Consider the following 18,989-nt stretch of genomic DNA (forward strand, 5'->3'; position numbering starts at 1 on the left):
GGACTGTGTCCAGCCTGATTACTTTGTATCTACCTCAACACTTAGAACAGTGCCTAGCACATGGTAAACACTTAACAAATACCATAAAAAAGAGACCCGACCCTCCCCGCAAGAGACCCAGCACCAACAGTTCTCCCTCCGATATAGCCAAGCCAACTGGATCCTGCTGATACTCCCAGATGAATACTTTCCCAAAGAAAATAATTGACTCCTTCCTTAAATTTATTTCATTTCTGCAAGTCAGGCTAAAGTCTTTATTCTCCCAGGACCACCCAACTTTGGGCCCTGGGATATTTCCTAGAGACAATTCCTTGCTATGTAAGGCCACAGTTTTTCGACTTTCCCTGTCTTCTTAATCAGCCCCCTCCAGGCTCTCTGAAATACCCACTAGACCATGGGAAGCAGCCCTGGTCTGGGTGTCAGAAGGACCTGGGTTCTAATCCCTGCTCTTCCATTTAATGATAATAATAATAATAATAATTGTATTTGTTAAGCACTTACTATATGTCAGGCACTGTACTTAGGGCTGGGGTAGATATAATGTAAGCAGCGGAAAGCAGCGTGGCTCAGTGGAAAGAGCCTGGGCTTTGGAGTCGGAGGTCATCGGTTCAAATCCTGGCTCCACCACTTGTCAGCTGTGTGACTTTGGGCAAGTCACTTAACTTCTCTGTGCCTCAGTTACCTCATCTGTAAAATGGGGATTAAGACTGTGAGCCCCCCGTGGGACAATCTGATCACCTTGTAAACTCCCCAGCGCTTAGAACAGTGCTTTGCACATAGTAAGCACTTAATAAATGCCATTATTATTATTATTGGGTTGGACACAGTCCCTGTCCCACATAGAGCTCAGAGTCTTGATCCCCATTTTAAAGATGAGGGAACTGAGGCACTTGCCCAAGGGACTTGCCCAAGTTCACACAGCAGACAAATGGCAGAGCGAGGATTAGAACCCAGGTCCTTCTGAAACCCAGGCCGGTGCTCAATCCACCTGGCCATGCTGCTTCCCTGCTGCTCCACTTGTCTACTGTGTGCCCTTGGGCAAGTCACTAAACTTCTTTGGTCTCAATTATCTCATCTTTCAAATGGGACTTAAGACTGTGAGCGCCATGTGGGACAAGGACTGCTTTCAATCCGATTTGCTTGTATCCCCGCCATTACTAACATCACGTTCTGTGCCTGGCACAGGGTATGCACTTAACAAATACCATAATTATCATCATCATTATTATAATTGTTACCATTTCAGGCTTGCTTCAGGATTTGGATATCCATAAACTCAAAGAGGTTTGCTTCCACGTGCTGCATGAAGACCAAACAGTCCTCTGATGTGTTTAGTCACTGAATAAATGAAATGAACCCAGTGGAGACCTGGATTTAACGATGCCACCTGAGAAAGAAGACGATCTGCAGTGAGAGGGGTTTGCACGTTGCTGGCTCAATGCCCTCCCCTCCTCACACTCCCTCCCCTTAAAGTCCCCACGTTTGGAGTTGAGGACCATATGTGCAACTCTGGCAGCTCCAACACCCGTCCATCTGTTCCGACGCTGCTGAATCTGCCCGCGGGTGCAGATGTCATCGGTGCTGGGCCCTTGCGAACAGCTTGTGGGACCCTCCGACGGGCCCTTTTTCTTCGCAGAATCTTTCACCTGGGATCTCCCGGAAGCTCAGAAGTAAGTACCAAAAGGAATCAACAAAATCACAGCACCCGAAGAAAGGAGGGGACTGACAGGAAATCCACCGAATGCCTTTCGCTGCCAGATTGGAGCAGCAGGTGATTGGAAAGAAGGGAAAGCTCTAGATGGTCATCGATACCTTAAAAATAACATCTCCGCTTGGTTGGCGTTCTTACTGTTCCGAAGCCTCGTCTCATTTTAGCCTCACAGCATCCAGGTGAGGTCGGGTGAGGAGGGTATTATCGTGCCCATTTTGAGGAGAGAACTGAGGCTTCACACAGCAGGATGGGATGAACCTGAATGACCCCCCCCCCCACACTCACTTTTTCTCAGCTCCCCCTCTGTTCCCCATTGCCCCAGCTCATTCTCTTTGCTCTATTCCCCCTCCCCACCCCACTGCACTTCTGTAAATATGTACATAATTCCATTTATTTATTTGAATGCTGGTTTACTTGTTTTGATCTGTATATATATCTACAATTCTATTTATTTATATTGATGCTATCAATGCCTGTTTACTTGTTTTGATGTATGTCTCCCCCCTTCTAGACTGTAAACCCGTTGTGGGCAGGGATCGCTTCTCTTTATTGCTGAATTGTACTTTCCAAGAGGTTAGTACAGCATTCTGCACACAATAAGCACTCAATAAATACAATTGAATGAATGAATAAAGACTCAAGTCTCCTTCGGCTCATATCTGTGCTTTCTCCACTCAGGTGTTTATGGCAATGAGCCACCACAGGGGAAGAAATGAATCAGTCATAGGAGCTGTCATGACAACAAGGCAGGCCCCTCACCTCTCTAATCCTGCTCACAACCTCGTGGAGGACTTTGTAGACAGAAGTAATGTAGCCTAGGAGATACAGCACGGGCCTGCCACTCAGAAGGACCTGTGTTCTAATCCCCCCTCTGCCACTTATCGGCTGTGTGACCTCGGGGAAGTCACTTCGCTTCTCTGCGCCTCAGTTCCTTCATCTGTAAAATGGGGATTAAGACTGTGAGTCCTTTGCGGGACATGGACTATGGTCCAACCTGATTATTTTATATCTACGCTCGCGCGTAGTGCTAAAGGCTTAGCGTATACAATAAAAAAAATAAGAGGACTAGCCCTGTGGACCTAAGATGTCCTGCTGCAGGAAAGATTGTGGGTCTGATGGGGATCTCTTCAACTTCAGAAAAGCTAGGATTTTCTTTTTGAAGAAATGCTTGAGGCATAAAATATGTGCCTCCTGGTTCTGGATGAGGTAAAGTTGAAAGGGTTTATCTGGATCCCTGTGGGCTGTACAGGAGGACAAGATACATGGGTTACACGGGGTTTGTAATAATAATACTTATGGTTTTATTGAGGCTTTACTGTGTGCACAGCACTATACTAAGCACTTGGGAGAGTACAATACAACAATAAACAGACACATTCCCTGCACACAATGAGCTTACACTCTAGCAGGATGAGCACAACATTGCCTTCTAGACTGTAAGCTTCCCTCTAGTCTGTAAGCTCGTCATGTCTAGGGAACACATCTCTAGACTGTGAGCTCGTTGTGGGCAGGAAATGTCACTGCTTATTATTGTATTGTACTTTTCCAAGTGCTTAGGATGGTGCTCTGTACTGAATAAATATGATTGATTTTTTTTAATGGTATTTGTTAAGCACTGACTGTGCAAGGCACTGTGCTAAGCATTGGGCTAGATACAAGTTAATCAGGTTGGCCCCGTCTCTATTTCCATTCATTAGATGAGGAAACTGAGACTCAGAGAAGTAAAGTGACTTACCCAAGGTCACAGAGAAGGCAAGTGATGGAGTCAGAATTAGAACCCAGTTCCTTCTGATGCCTAGGCCTGTGCTTTAATAATAATGATAGCATTTATTAAGCACTTACTATGTGCAAAGCACTGTTCTAAGTGCTGGGGAGGTTACTTGTCCCAAGGGGGGCTCCCAGTCTTAATCCCCATTTTACAGATGAGGGAACTGAGGCACAGAGGAGTTAAGTGACTTGCCCAAAGTCACACAGCTGGCAACTGACAGAGCCAGGATTTGAACCCATGACCTCTGACTCCAAAGCCCGTGCTATTTCCACTGAGCCACGTTGCTTCTTTATCCACTAGGCCGTTCTGCAACAGATTGTGCTACGCACTGTGGCGGACACATGATAATCAGATAATAATAATAAAAATGATGGTACTTGTTAAGCACTTCCTGTATGCCAAGCATTGTTCTAAACGTTGGGGTAGATGCAAGTTAGGTTGGACAGAGTCCCTGCCCCACCTAGGGCTAACACTCTTAATCCCCATTTTTCAGATGCTGTAACTGAGGCCCAGAGAAGTGAAGTGAGTGGCTAACAGTCACATAACAGACATGATGATGATGATGATGGCATTTGTTAAGCACTTACTTTGCGCGAAGCACTGTTCTAAACACTGGGGGGGGGATACAAGGTAATCAGGTTGTCCCACATGGGGCTCACAGTCTTAATCCCCATTTCACAGACAAGGTAACTGAGGCTTAGAGAAATTAAGTGACTTGCCCAAGGTCACACAGCAGACATGTGGTGGAGCTGGGATTCGAACCAGGATTCAGGAGCCGGAATACGAACCTGTGACCTCTGACTTCCAAGCCTGTGCTCTTTCCACTGAGCCATGCTGTTTCTCTTGTGGTGGAGCTGGGATTAGAACCCATGACCTTCTGTCTCCCAGACCCGGGCTCTATCCTCTAGGCCACGATGCTTCTCAATCAGAACCAGTGACTGACCCACATGGGACTCCTGATCTAACAAGGTTAAAACTTACTGCTCACCTTGTTGTGTCTCAACACAACTTACTGGAACAACTCACCACCCGATCCCATTCTTTCCCTCCCTGTTTCAGCCTTGACGGGCCTTTCGTCATTATTAAAATGGCAACTGCAGCCTTTGGGGACCAGGAGAGACCATGATGGCATATATTAACTTCTTATTGCAATAATAATAACTAGTATTTGTTAAGCACTTACTATCTTCCAAGCACTATACTAAGTGCTGGGGCGGATATAAGCAAATCGGGTTGGACGCCATCTTTGTTTTATGTGGGGCTCACAGTCTCAATCCCCATTTTACAGAGGGGGTAATTGAGGCACAAAGTGAAGTGACTTCCCCAGAGTCACACAGCAGACATGTGGCAGAGCCAGGATTAGTGCAGGCATGGTACTAAGCACAAAAGGAGATAAAAGAAGCAGTGTGGCTCAATGGAAAGAGCACAGGCTTAGGAGTCAGAGGTCATGGGTTCAAATCCAGGCTCTGCAAATTGTCAGCTGTGTGACTTTGGGCAAGTCACTTAACTTCTCTGTGCCTCAGTTACCTCATCTGTAAAATGGGAATTAAGACTGTGAGCCCCATGTGGGACAACCTGATCACCTTATATCCTCCCCAGCACTTAGTACAGTGCTTTGCCCATAGTAAGCACTTAACAAATGCCATTATTATTATTATTATTATTATTATTATTATTATTACAAGATAATCAGATTGGACAACCATCCCTGTACTACACAAGCTCACAGTCTAAGAGGGAGTGAGAACAGAACAGAAAAGAAACTGAGGCCCAGAGAAATTAAATGACTTGTCCAGTGCTTAGTACAGTGCCCGGCATATAGTAAGCACTTAAAAAACACCATCATCATTGTTACTATTCAGTGGCAGAGCTGATACTAGAACCCAGGGCCTGCTGATTCTCAGTCCAGGCTGCTTTCCACTGGGGCAAGCTGACTTCCGAAGCCCAGAATCGTGGGCAAAGTTCCCACCCATCCTACCTAAAATTCCCGGGCTGCTCCAAGTAGCCAAGTTTCCCTCCCGCTGCCATTAGCAGCTTCATCCCAAACATGTTCAGAGCAACTCCAGACCCAGAATGCCGAGCCAGAGAAGGAGAAGAGAGGTGAGGACTTGACTACCCTGTTCAGCCCATCCTTGGTAGCCAGAGGCTCAGGTCACACTCATAAAATCCTCCTTTATCCAAGAGAAGCAGCATGGTGTAGTGGATAGAGCCTGGCCTGAGATTCAGAAGGACCTGGGTTCTAATCCCGACCCTACCATTTGTCTGCAGCTGTGTGACCTTGGGAAATCACTTCATTTTACTGTGCCTAAATTATCTCATCTGTAAAATGCAGATTATGACCCTAAGGCCTATATGGAACAGGGACTGTGTCCAGTCAGATTTGCGTGTATTCACCCTGGTGCTTATACGGTGTCTGGCACATAGGAAGTATTTAACAATACCACAATTGTTTTTATTATTATTATCCAAGGGGTAGGCAGAGCATGTTATTTCAGTCAGTCAATCAGTGCTACTTATTGAGAACTTAATGTGTGTAAAGCACTGTACTAAGCACTTGGGAGAATCCAATACAGTAGAGTTAGTAGACACAATCCCTACATTCAAGGAGTTTATAGTATTCCTGGGTCTTGCCTTACGCTGTCGAGTCATCTCTGACCCATAAGGACACCATGGATACATCTCTTCCAAAACATCCCATCTCCATCTGCAATCATTCTGGTAGTGGATCCAGAGAGTTTTCTTGGTAAATAAATGGAAGTGGTTTACCACTGCTGCCTTCCATGCAGTCAACTTGAATCTCTGCCCTTGACTCTCTCACGTCCTGCTGCTGCCCAGTATAGGTGGGTTTTGACTTGTAGCAGCTTGCCTTCCACTGGGTAGCCACTGCCCAAGCTAGGAATGGAATGGGTAGGCCTCTGCTTGACTCTCCCTCCCATAGCAGAGACTGGTTGAGTACTGAAAACTCTCCAGGTATGATCCTGAAAGGGAGCTTAGCATGTAGTGACTGCTTAATAAATACTACAATTATTAATTGTCATTAGAAAGATGGAGGGAAAGATTCAGCATGTCAGATTCATAGGCCATAGTAGTATTGAGGGCAGTACACTGAACTAAGAGTTGGGGAAGACATCAGAAGAAACAGAGGCAGAGGAAGAGAGAGAGAGGGAGAGAGAGATGAGGAGAGTGGTGGAGAGAAAGTTGGAGAGAGAGGTAGAGAGAGGTGAAGAGAGAGAGATGGAAAGAGAGAGGTGGAGAGAGAGGTGGAAGGAGAGATGGAGAGGGAGAAAGAGGTGGGGAGAGAGAGTGAGTTGAAGAGAGAGAGAGAGGTGGAAAGAGAGAGGTGGAAGAGAGATAAAAAAGAGAGGTGGAAAAACAGAGAGGTGAAAAGAGGGGTGGGGGTGAGGGGGACAGAGAAAGAGAGTAACAGGGGATGGAACACAAAGAACACAAAGACAAGGGGCTGCAGGAGTGTGGCCTAATGGGTAGAATATGGACTTGGGATTCAAAAGGACCTGGGTTCTAATCTCAGCTCTGCCACTTGTCTGCTGTGTGACCTTCTGCAAGTCACTTAACTTCTCTGTGCCTCAGTTACCTCATCCATGAAATGGGGACTGAGACCATAAGCCCCATATGGAGTGGGGATTTTGTCCAATTTGGTGGACTCGTATCTACCCCAGAGCTTAGTAGAGTGCCTGTCACACAGTAAGCACTTGTACGCTCATTTTGGGCAGGGAACGTATCTGCTAATTCCATTGTATTGTACTCTCCCAAGCGCTTAGTGACCTGCTTTGCATATAGTAGGGGCTCAATAAATGCCATTGATTGATTAACAAATACCATTAATAAGGGCAAAAACCTAAAAAACACAAAGAGTGGAAAGAAAAGAAAATGATCAAAGTGCATATCTTTGGGGAGGCAGTCGACAACAAAAGGCCCAACAGATCTGCTACTAGAGAAACCTCAGTTTACCCCTACCTGGTCCGTGCCTTACAATTCTGGCTCTCGCATCATGGGGAGACATAAAGGAGCTGACAGAGGTGGAGAGGAGGGCAACCAAGATGATAAAGAGAGTGGAGCGGCTGCCACCAGGAGAGGAAGTGAGAAGCTCTGGATCCTTTGACCTGGAAAGATGAGAGTAGAAAGGTGCCATGATTGAGGGCTACAATCCAAGAAATTTTTGCTCCCCAAATCCAGTAAGAAGGGCAGCTACTGAAGCTCGAGGGTGACACAGAATCTTCCCTAGAACTGGCACATTTCCTCCAAGAAGCCTTCCCTGACTAAGACCCAACTTTTCTCCTTCTATGTCACCCAGATTTGCTTCCTTTGTTCTCCCTCCCAGCCCCATGGAATTTATATACTTATCTGTAATTCATTTATTCATATTAATGTCTGTCTCCCTGAATAGACTGTAAGCTCGTTGTGGGCAGGAAATGTGTCTGTTTATTCTTGTATTGTACTCTCCCCAGAGCTTAGTACGGTGTTCTGCAAAAAATAAGCAGTCAATATGATTAACTGACTGACTGACGCAGATGACCCTGGGGTTAAACTGCTGCAGAAAGATTTGTGGGATTAAGAAAGTATGCTAAATGAGAATTTGGGAACCATGCAAATGAGGCTCAGTGAATTCATCAATCAAGCAGCTTACAGTCTAGTGAAAGGGCTTTTTCTCAGGAAGTGTTTTCCTTTTGAAGCCAAAGCAGGATTTGGTTTGTGGAGGATAGAGAAGCAGTACAGTCTAGTGGATAGAGCATGGGCTTAGGCATCAGAAGGACATGGGTCTTAATCAGTGCCCTGCAACCTGTCTGCTCTATGACCTTGGACAAGTTACTTAAATTTTCTGAACTTCAGTCACCTCATCTATAAAATAGGATTAAGACTGTCAGCACCATGTGTAACAGGGACTGTGTCCAACCTGTCCATCTTGTATATACCCAAGTGCTTAGTACAGTGTCTGGCACATAGTAAGCACTAAGCAAATACCATAATATACTTATATTTTGTAGTACTAAGCTCCTTGTAGAGCCTATAAAAGACGGTGGTAAAATGGCAACTAGTTCAGGGCCTCTACAATGTGATTTTTTTATGGTATTTCTTAAGCGCTTACTATGTGCCACTGTACTAAGCTTTAGGGTAGATACAAGATAATTGGGTTGGACACAGTCTCTGTGCCACACGGGCTCACAATATTAATCCCTATTTTCAGATGAAGTAACTGAGGCACAGAGAAGTGAAGTGACTTGCCCAAGCAGACTAGTGGCAGAGGAGGGATTCGAACCCAGGTTCTCAGATTCCCAGGCCCTTGCTTTAGTCAATTGGCCACAGTGCTTGGAATCATTAATGAGAGGATCTTTTCTAAGACTGCAGGGAGAATTGACTGTATAATGTAATGAAGAGGGAAGCAGCAGTGAATTTAAAATTAGAAGTTTAACTCTTCTTGTCTACCTTAGTCTAGTGGAAAAAGTCCAGCCCTGGGAATCAGACAACCTGGATCCTATTCTTAGACAACCTGGATCCTATTCTTGGCTCTACTACATGCCAACTGTGTGACCTCAGACAAATCACTTAACTTCTCTGGGCCTCATTTTCCTCATCTATAAAATGGGGATTCAAAATCTGTTCTTCACCCTACTTAGACAGTGAGCCCCATATAGGAGAGGGAATGTGTCCCATCTGCATATTTTCATATTGAGAACAGTTCTTTGAACATGGTAAGCACTATAAAAATAACACAATGGTTATTATTATTATCATTATTATTTTTATTATGATTAGAACAGCAGGTATCCAGTATAGTGTTCTGCACATAGCAGGTGTTCAGTAAGATAGCCTATACATGGCAGACATTCATAACGTGATGTTTAGAAATAATGAAATATGGATTAGGTTCCAGAAATAATTTGGTCTCCAGAGTGGGCAAGCCTGATATTTGGCCAGGTGTCCCCATGGCAAAGGCAGGAGAAAACATTCATTCATTCATTCAATCGTATTTATTGAGCACTTACTGTGTGCAGAGCACTGTACTAAGCGCTTGGGAAGTACAAGTTGATAATATATAGAGACGGTCCCTACCCAACTGTGGGCTCACAGTCTAGAAGGGGGAGACAGAGAACAAAACAAAACATATTAACAAAATAAAATAAATAGAATAAATATGTACAAATAAAATAAATAGAGTAATAAATATGTACAAACATATATACATATATACAGGTGCTGTGGGGAGGGGAAGGAGGTAAGGCCGGGGGGATGGGGAGGAGGAGGAGAGGGAGAGGAAGGAGGGGGAAACAGAATCATTGGCTTTCAGTCAGGGCTTCTCCAAGCTGTCCCTCTTTTTTACTATGTGCCAGGCACTGTACTAAGCATTAGGGTAGGTACAAAATAAACAGGTTGGATACTGTCCATGTCCCATTTGGGGTTTACAGACTTAATCCCCATTTTACAGATGAGGTAACTGAGGCACAGAGAGTGACAGGCCCAAGGTCACAAGGCAGACAAGTGGCAGAGCCGGGATTAGGAGCCAGGTCTTTGTGATTTCCAGGCCTATGCTCTATCCACTAGGCCATGTTATTTTTCACAGAAATTTATTTCTAATTTATTTCTCTTTTCTTAGTATTTGCCCTCCCCTCAACTAGACTGTGACTCCCTTGTGAAAGAGGAACTATTTTTGAATGTTGTTCATTTTTTTACTCACCACAATGCTTAATATGGTGCTCTGAACAAAGGACTCAGTACTACAACTAGTGTTTACTGTATTGGACACCATGTTCCCGACCTCTTCTAGATCGTAATCTCATTATGGTCAGAGAACATGTCTGTTAATTCTGTTGCATTGTACTCTCCCAAGTGCTTAGTACAGTGCTCTGCACATACAAGGAGCTCAATAAATACCACTGATTGATTGGATGATTGATTGGCTTCTCTCATCACTTTGTGCTGTGTCCAGACAGATTTGAATTGCTAGATTTCCTAATTTTGCCATCATATCCTGGCCAAAAGACAGAATGAAATCAATCCTCCTAGCTGTACTGAGGTAACTGGGAGTCTACTGTGTACAGAGGACTTTACTGAGGGCTTGGGAGAGTTCCAATAAGGTACATTCCCAGCCCTTGAAAAATGTACTTTACTTCTCTGTACCTCAGTTGCCTCATCTGAAAAATGAGCATTAACATTGTGAGCCCATTCATTCATTTGTCCAATTGTGCTTATTAAGCACTTACTGTGTGCAGAGCACTGTACTAAGCACTTGGGAAAGTACAATACAGCAATAAACAGTGACATTCGCAACCCACCACAACCTCACAGAAGCAGCGTGGTTCCGTGGAAAAAGCCCGGGCTTTGGAGTCAGAGGTCATGGGTTCAAATCCCAGCTCCACCAATTGCCAGCTGTGTGACTTTGGGCAAGTCACTGAACTTCTCTGTGCCTCAGTTACCTCATCTGTAAAATGGGGATTAAGACTGTGAGCCCCCCGTGGGACAACCTTATCACCTTGGAACCTCCCCAGCGCTTAGAACAGTGCTTTGCACACAGTAAGCACTTAATAAATGCCATTATTATTATTATAGGGAGGGGGAGACAGACATCAATACAAATAAATAAAATTATAGATATGTACATAAGTGCTGTGGGGCTGGAGTTGGGGGCGGCACGGTGAAGAGAAAAGGGAACAAGTCAGGGTGATGCAGAAGGGAATGGGAGAAAAAGTGGGGCTTAGTCTGGGAAGGCCTCTTGGAGGAGATGTGCCTGCAATAAGGCTTTGAAGCAAGGGAGAGTGGTTGTTTGTCAGAATAGAGGGAGGGCATTTCAGGACAGAAGCAGGACGTGGACCAGGGGTCGGTGGTGAGACAGGCAAGATGGAGGCGCAGTGAGAAAGTTAGCACCAGAGGAGCGAAATGTGCAGGCTGGGTTGTAGAAGGAGAGAAGTGAAGTGAGGTAGGAGGGGGTAAGGGACTATGTCCAGCCCGGTTATCTTGTATCTTCCCCAAAGATTAGTACAGTGGCATAGAGTAAGTGCACAACACGTCTGTTTATTGTTGTACTGAACTCTTCTGAGTGTTAGTATAGTGCTTTGCACACGGTAAGCACTCAAAAATTCAACCGAATTAATGAATGAACAAATACCATAAAAAATAAGAATCAGCTTCAATCCAATGCCCCTCTTCTTCCTCCCTTTTGAGTTTCCAATAATAATAATAATAATAATGGCATTTATTAAGTGCATACTATGTGCAAAGCACTGTTCTAAGCACTGGGGAGGTTATAAGGTGATTAGGGTGTCACACGTGGGCTCAGTCTTCATCCCCATTTTACAGATGAGGTAACTGAGGCACAGAGAAGTGAAGTGACTTGCCCAAAGTCACACAGCTAACAAGAGGTGGAGCCAGGATTAGAACCCATGACCTCTGACTCCAAAGCCCGGGCTCTTTCCATTGAGCCACGCTGCTTCCGATGCACTTAGCCCCCTCTCAGGGTCATACCTGGGGAGTTTCCAGTACTCTACCAGTCCCGACTGCGGGAGGAAGAGTCAAGCAGAGACCCACCCATTCCATTCTTAGCTTGGGCAATGGCTAGCAAGTGGAAGGCAATCTGCTACAAGTCCAGAATCACCCATGCCAGGCAACAGAGTCATGGAAGAGAGTCAAAGGTGGGAGATTCAAGTTGACTGTGCGGAAGGAGGCAATGGTAAACCACTTCCATAGTTTTACCAAGAAAACTCTATGGATACACTACCAAAACGATTGCAAATGGAGGTAGGGTATTCTGGGAGAGATGTGTCCACGACGTCGCTATGGGTCAGACATGACTCAACAGCATAAAACAACAAAAACAACATGCACTTAGCAGAGAGTAATCCCTAAGCACTCTGAACTCTGATACTCACACCACCCCCAGGCTCATGACACTTAACCTATGTCTCCTTATATTCTGCTGCTTCCCTTATCTATAATGCATTTTCATGTCTATTTTCCAACTAGATTTTAAGCTCCTTGAAGACAAGGATCATGTCCTCCAACTCTATTGTACTGTAATGTCCCAACTGCTTAGTAATAATAATAACAAGAAGAATGGTGTTTGTTAAGCGCTATCTACGTGCCAGGCACTATTCTAAGCGCTGGGGTGGATACAAGCAAATCGGAGTACAGCATCTGCAAACAGGAAGCGCTTAATATTTACCACTTGCTGATTGATTGATTGATTGATTGACGGAGCAGACTATGATGACATCTTCTCTTGCTGGGAAATATACATCCCAAAGGGAACACCTATCACACTACTTCCTAAAAAGAGATGTAGAAGTGGATACAGGAAATATTTCTATATGGGTCCAAGCTGGCTCTTTTGTCCTGGGACACGGCTGGGGACTGGGATGCTTCAAACTGGAAATGTGTGCGTGAGAGGCCCGCATCAAGGAAAAGGAGGTTTTGTGTGATGGTTAACACAGTCCTTGTAGACTCACTAATTAGTAAAACAGAGAGTTTTAAAACTCTCAAGTGCCATCTTTGAACTGAAGAAGGCGTCTACTAATGAACTCCCCGATGGGCTCAGAAATGAGATCTGGCAGTCCGTACACTGCTGTAGCTGAATTTCAACTACGTTGCTTCTAGAGAGTTGGGCATGAAGAGGAAGGAAAGACAGAGAGGCGTCAGAGGAACAGGGGCAGGAATCCCATTCCTTTCAATTTCCCCATCCGCATTCTATTTGTCCTGACTTGACATCTCTCCACATGTTTTGTTTTGTTGTCTGTCTCCCCCTTCTCGACTGTGAGCCCGTTGTTTGGTAGGGACCATCTCCATATGTTGCCAGCTTGTACTTCCCAAGTGCTTAGTACAGTGCTCTGCACATAGTAAGTGCTCAATAAATACGATTGAATGAATGAATCCCTGGCGACCCCAGTCCACAGACCACTGGGGCATGTTTGAGCATCCAATCGGCTGCAAGGAACCAAGAAAGACCGTAACAAATAGATGTACCACTTTGAAAGCTACCAGCCGCTCTTGAGTTTCAGCCAGAGTGTTTGATGTAATCACAGGGGGTGGGGAGTGGATATTTGAAAGAAAGAGATCGAGCCGATCTTCCATTTTTGTCATTCCTCCTACAACAAGACAAGCAGGAGGCTTTTCTCTTCTCTGCATAACACATCTTTATGATTAAACTCTAGCTCAAAATTTTAAATGTAATTAAAAATACACTAATGGGCATATAGTCTATTTCCAAGTCAGGGAGGAGGATGTCATTGTCTTCTTCTTGACAAGGGGAAAATGATTATTTTTATGCTATTTGTTAAGTGCTTACTACGTGCCAAACCCTGTTCTAAGCACTAGGGTAGGTAAAAGCTAATTAGGCCCCTGTCCTGCATGGGCCTCACTGTCTAAAGTAGGAGGGAGAACAGATATAGAATCCCGATTTAACAGTTGAGAAAACTGAGGCCTGAGAATTTAAGTGACTTGCTCTTGTTCACTTAGCAAGCAACTAGCAGAGCTGGAATTAGAACTCAGGTTCTCTGGTTCCTGGGCCCATGCTCTTTCCACTAGGTCATGCTACTTCTCATAGAAGCTAGGACTGAAACTAAAATGATTTTCCCCTTAGCTTTTCTTCCCCAATCTAGTTTATAGCTGTGCCTCCTGGAGATGGGGGCCTCGTGATGTCTGATCTGTTAAGCTTCATTTTGTCATGGGTTTCTCTGATTTTCCTCTTCCATTTCAGACGGGTGGATGGCTGAGAAACAGAGTTGGCTTGGAAGAACCAACGCAGGTATCAGAGAAGCCAGCCCTTTTTTCAGGTTTCGAGCTGCCCACTTCCCATCCACCATGAAGGGAGGCTGGAGAGAGCCCTCTGGGACATTGGGGAGTCAAAGAAGGATGGAGCAGCATGGTCTAATGGATAGAGCATGGGCCTGGATATCAGAAGGATCAGGGTTCTAATCCTGGCTCCTCCACTGGTCTGCTGTGTGACCTTGGGCTAGTCACTTCACTTCTCTGAGCCTCAGTACCTCATCTGTAAAATGAAGATTAAGACTGTGAGCCTTGTGTGGTACAGGGACTCTGTTCCTCTTGACTACCTTGTATCTTCCCCAGTGCTTAGAATACTGCTTGGCACATAGGAAGCATTTAACAAATACCATAATTGGTAGCTTTCCCCTCGAAACTGAAAATGTGCTTCAGGGTTTCTCTTCCTGTGCCCCACAGAAGAAGGCACGAGAAGCAATCTATTCAATAATCAATCAATCAATGGTATTCACTGAGTGCTTACTGTGTGCAGAGCACTGTGTTACTAATAGTAATTGTGGTATTTGTTAATCACTAACTTTGTGCCAAACACTGTGAGAAGCGCTGGGGTAGATACAAGATAATCAGGTTGGACACAGCCCCTGCTCCACATAGGGCTCACGGTCTCAATCCCCATTTTACAGATGAGGTAACAGGCACAGAGAAGTGGAGTGACTTGTTCAAGGTCACACAGCAGATATGTGGTGGAGCCAATATTCATCAGCATGTACTGAGCACTTCTGTGTGTCAAGCACTGAAAATCTACTGTGTGCAGAGCACTGTACTATGCACGTGGGGGAGAGTTCAAAAGAAGTCAAAGAACAAATTTCTGCCCTCAAGGAGTTTACAACATAAGAGGAAAGATCGACACAAAATGATGTACAGATAGAAGGAAAAAAAGGATAGCAAGTTTTAGGACAACAAACTAGTGGTTAAATAGTAGAATGTGAAAATCAATATATTCATTCATTCATTCATTCAATCGTATTTATTGAGAGCATACTTTGTGCAGAGCACTGTACTAAGCACTTGGGACGTACAAATTGGCAGCATACAGAGACGGTCCCTATCCAACAACGGGCTCACAGTCTAGAAGGGGGAGACAGACAACAAAACACGTGGACAAGTGTCAGGTCGTTAGAACAAAAAGAATTAAAGCAAAATGCACATCATTAACAAAATAAATGGAATAGTAAATATGTACAAGTAAATAGAGTAATAAATCTGTACAAACATATATACAGGTGCTGTGGGGAGGAGAAGGAGGCAGGGCGGGGGGATGGGGAGGAGGAGAGGAAAAAGGGGGCTCAGTCTGGGAAGGCCTCTTGGAGGAGGTGATCTCTCAGTAGGGCTTTGAAGGGAAGAAGAGAGCTAGCTTGGTGGATGTGTGGAGGGAGGGCATTCCAGGCCAGGGGGAAGACGTGGGCCAGGGGTCGACGGAGGGACAGGCAAGAACGAGGTACAATGAGGAGGTTAGCGGCAGAGGAGCAGAGGGTGCGGGTTGGGCTGTAGAAGGAGAGAAGGGAGGTGAGGTAGGAGGGGGTGAGGGGTTGGACAGCCTTGAAGCCGAGAGTGAGGAGCTTTTGCTTTATGCATAGGTTGACAGACAGCCACTGGAGATTTTTGAGGAGGGGAGTAACATGCCCAGAGCGTTTCTGCACAAAGATGATCTGGGCAGCAGCATGAAGCATAGACTGAAGTGGGGAGCGACAAGAGGATGGGAGATCAGAGAGGAGGCTGTTGCAGTAATCCAGTCGGATTAAGATGAGAGATATATGTACAAGTGCTCCAGGTGTCTGAGAGTGCATAAATGTTATGGTAATTCATAAGTGCTGGGTGTAAATTGGGAAAATATAATCTGGAAGAAAAAATAATTGAGAAAGCCTTCCTGGCGGAGGTGGATATTCAGGAAGGCTTTGAAGATAGGGATATTTAAAACGGAAGGGACTTCCACACAGGAGGAAGGTTGGGAAACTAATTCAAAGAGAGGGTGGAGTAACCACACTGTTTTTTAAAAAAATAATGATTGTGTCAAGCACAGTTTTAAGCGCTGAGGAAAATACAATTTAATCAGGTTGGACACAGCCCCTAGCCCAAGAGGGTCTCACAATCTAAAGATGAAGAACAAGTGCCCTAGAGCACTTTGGCATACACCGATTTCCACACTCTAGTATTTAACCACTTGTTTATTGTCTATATATTCTTTTTTTTCCTTCTATATGTTGTGTCAATCTCTCCTATGTTCTACAAATGAGGAGACTGAGGCACAGAGAAGTTAAAAATTGCCCAGGTTCACACAGCAGAAAAGTAGCAGAGCTGGAATTAGAACTCAGTCCTGTGACTCCTCAGGCTCATTCCCTTCCCACAGGGCTAGGGTATTTCATGACTAAATTTGCCTTCCAAATTTAGAAGAGTGAGAAGAATTCTGGTTTGGAAGAGAAAAGAAAACGTTAAAGCCCATGGCGGCTATAATAGCTCAAGGGGCTACATCTTGGAAACATAAGTGTTGTGAGGTCAAGCAGTCCTCTTCTTAAACTCAGGGTGAATTGGGGACAACAGTGCTACTGAGACTGTGAGCCCCATGTGGGACAGGGACTGTATCCAATCTGATAAACTTTTTACTTCCCCAGCACTTAGAACAATGCTTGACACGGAGTAAACTCTTAAATTCTGGGAATAATAATAATGGTGGCATTTATTAAGCGCTTACTATGTGCAAAGCACTGTTCTAAGCGCTGGGAATGTGACTATCAACTTTGTTATAAGTGCTTAGTACTGTGCACTGCACAGAGTTAAGTGCTCCATAAATATCTTTGATCGATGGTTATTGTTTTGTCATTATTATAATTATGCCATTATTATTATTGTATTATTGTAATTGATAATTACAATATTTATAATTATTGTATTATTATTGTATTGTTATGTCATTGTTATTATAGTGACGATTATTATTGTAATTGTTTTTGTTGTTATTGCTGTTATTAATAACAATAATAACAACAAGCAGGGAGAACAGGATTGGATCCAAGAAGTCCCCTCTGATCAGGGCCATGAATAAACAGGAGTGGTGTGTTTCCTGGGAAGAGGAAAGTTGGACATGAGCAAAAATAGCCATAGTCATTCAATCATAGAGTTGTATTTATTGAGAGATTACTGTGTACTAGGGAAAGTACAGTATAACAACAAACAGACATATACCTGCCCACAACGAGCTCACAGTCCAGAGGAAGATTTTGACTTCAGGAGGGTAGAGGGATGATGTCGGAATTTCAACATGGAGGCAGAAAAATTGGAAAGTTGTGGGTATGATAGACCCAGAATTGCTCTTTACTAAATCTTATCCACCAGAAAGGGAAGCCCCTATTGGTGCTTGAGGGTTGATGGATGAACAAATGGAAATATTTCATCACCTGGCATGGGTGAGAACTGGAATCCATTCCTCAAAAATCTCCAGTGGCTACCAATCAATCTGCGCATCAGGCAGAAACTCCTCACCCTGGGCTTCAAGGCTGTCCATCACCTCGCCCCCTCCTACCTCACCTCCCTTCTCTCCTTCTACAGCCCACCCCATCTTACCTCCTTCCCTTCCCCACAGCACCTGTATATATGTATATATGTTTGTACATATTTGTTACTCTATTTATTTATTTTACTTGTACATATCTATTCTATTTATTTTATTTTGTTAGTATGTTTGGTTTTGTTCTCTGTCTCCCCCTTTTAGACTGTGAGCCTACTGTTGGGTAGGGACTGTCTCTATATGTTGCCAACTTGTACTTCCCAAGTGCTTAGTACAGTGCTCTGCACACAGTAAGCACTCAATAAATACGATTGATGATGATGATGATTTCTACAGGAAGCTGTGCAGCTTAATAGATCCATCCATGAAGAGTCCGTGCTATGTCACTAGAGGGAAAGTTAGGGATGGAGAAGGGGGAGTAAGGGATGTTGGATAGTGGATAGAGCCTAGAACTTGGAGTCAGATGCCTGGGATCTAATCTCTCTCCACCACTTGTCTGCTGTGTGACCTTGAGAAAGTCATGCAACCTCTCTGTGCCTTGGTTTCTTCTTCTGTAAAATGGGGATTAAATACCTGGTTCTCCCTCCCCCCTTAGTGTGGAGCCCCATGTGGGGCAGGGTCTTCATCTAATCTACTTGTAGCATATAATAATAATAATAATAACAATGATATTTGTTAAGAGTTTACTATGTGCCAAGCACTGTTCTAAGTGCTGGGGTTGATACAGAATAATCAGGTAGTCCCACGTGGGGCTCACAGTCTTAATCCCCATTTTACCAATGAGGGAACTGAGGCACAGAGAAGTTAAGTGACTTGCCCAAAATCACACAGCTGACAGGTGACAGAGCTGGGATTAGAACCACAGACTCTGACTCCCAAGCCCGGGATCTTTTCACTAAGCTACACTGCGTATCTACCCCAGAGTCTAGTACAGTGTTGGGAAAATAGTAAGTGGTTAAAAAAAATACCACTGTGAGGGTGAGTCTCCAAGGGGGTACCTGATACACAGTTCTTCCAAACTTTCCAGCACCCATGACAGAAGCAGAATCCTCAAACTGATTTTGGGAGCGCTGCTTAAGGTCTGATGTTCTCAGTTCTGAAGTTTTGGAAAGTAGGTGGCTAGAAATTTCCACAATGGCCTAGCGTTAGCCTGCGTTGGATGAGTTGAACAATTTTCCACAGACCAGATGCACACACAGACAAGATGGGAAATAATCCATGCA

General features: G+C 44.4%; 1 non-coding gene across 1 annotated transcript; it reads left to right on the forward strand.

Moving 5' to 3' along the window:
- The first annotated feature begins 11,936 nt into the window (after positions 1 to 11,936).
- On the forward strand, positions 11,937 to 12,074 carry LOC119924426. The gene has a single exon (XR_005449140.1). It is a non-coding gene; the product is annotated as a small nucleolar RNA SNORA7 (small nucleolar RNA).
- The last annotated feature ends 6,915 nt before the right edge of the window (positions 12,075 to 18,989 follow it).

Source organism: Tachyglossus aculeatus, chromosome 2, assembly GCF_015852505.1.
Source record: "Tachyglossus aculeatus isolate mTacAcu1 chromosome 2, mTacAcu1.pri, whole genome shotgun sequence".
Lineage (NCBI taxonomy): Eukaryota > Metazoa > Chordata > Mammalia > Monotremata > Tachyglossidae > Tachyglossus > Tachyglossus aculeatus.